Here is a 1315-nt window from a genome sequence, read left to right as displayed (position 1 = left end):
CTCTTGCTGTTCCTTCTTCCTGGAACTCTCTCTCTAGTCTCCTTTTCTGGGTCAGATTATCTAGAATCTGATGGCTTCTGGCTCATCCTTCTCTAGTTCTTCCCCTGAATTTACTGTCTCACTAGCATTGATCACTGTGGAAATGGTCTTGCCTATCACTTACAAGTCTGTTGCTTCTCACTAGAATGCAGTCTCCCAGGAGCAGGGACCTTGCTTGTCTTATGGTGCACAGAGTCCTGAGGACTAGCACAAAGCCTGGCACATATAAGGAGTTCAATCATGTTGATAAAGGAATGGATAGAGTTTTTAGAAGAGGAAGCAGATAAAGAGAAGAGAGGGACTGGTACTGAGCTTGAAATTATTTAATTATAGACCCAATAACAACAACCGAGGGAATTCCAGTTATGGGATGCAGAGTAGAAATTGAAGGACAATAACACAACAAATAGAGGAGATAAAATAAAGGGAGGGGGGAAAGTGTGCTAAAGTTACAGCCGGAGTTGCCTGCTCTCTAAAATGGCAAGCCAACACATGAAATACCACTCCTGCAGTTTTTTTTTTTTTAATTTATATTTTAGTTGTAGTTGGACAATTTATTTTATTTAATTATTTTTATGTGGTGCTGAGGATTGAACCCAGGGCCTCCCACGTGCTAAGTGAGCATTCTACAGCTGAGCCACAATCCCAGCCCTAAAGACTATTTCTACTTTTTTTTTTTTTTTTTTTTGTGGTGCTGGGGATTGAACCCAGGGCCTTGTGCATGCAAGGCAAGCACTCTACCAACTGAGCTACATCCCCAGCCCTCCTGCAGTCATTTTTTTGCTTTTTCATCTTTACTTTTCTGAACCTTTGTAGGATTATTTAGGAAAGAAAAGTATATATCATCTGGGTAAAGATGTTCAAAATTTAACAATTGTTTGGCTTCATGTTAGTCTACTTTTCTTCTATTAAGAAAAATTAAGTGGTGAGTGCTCGCCTAGCATGTGTGACCCACACCCCTCCCCCACCCTGGGGGAGATCCCCAGCAACAAAAAAACGAAAACAAAAACAAACATACCAAAACCCCAGAAAATTAAAGATTTTAAATTAAAAATAGCAACTATGGGTAAATGACATTGCAAAATAATTTTATTACATTGTAAAATACATTTTTTTCTATTGATCTGTCAACCCTACATCCATTCATATATCAATGTCTATATCTACCTCTGTCTAGAAAGATGTCTAGGATTTATTAACATTCATGAGTTATTTCTGACTAGTAAAATTTATTTTTTATGTATTTTCCCTATTGTTTAATTTTTTTCCTTTTTTA

General features: G+C 37.5%; 1 non-coding gene across 1 annotated transcript; it reads right to left on the bottom strand.

Annotated features, from left to right (window-relative positions):
• Nucleotides 1-725: 725 nt before the first annotated feature.
• Nucleotides 726-799, bottom strand: Trnaa-ugc (transfer RNA alanine (anticodon UGC)). The gene has a single exon. It is a non-coding gene; the product is annotated as a tRNA-Ala (tRNA).
• Nucleotides 800-1315: the final 516 nt, after the last annotated feature.

Source organism: Marmota flaviventris, chromosome 15, assembly GCF_047511675.1.
Source record: "Marmota flaviventris isolate mMarFla1 chromosome 15, mMarFla1.hap1, whole genome shotgun sequence".
NCBI classification, from domain to species: Eukaryota; Metazoa; Chordata; class Mammalia; order Rodentia; family Sciuridae; genus Marmota; species Marmota flaviventris.
Note: the sequence above shows the minus strand (reverse complement) of the source record. Positions and strands in the feature narration are given on the sequence as shown.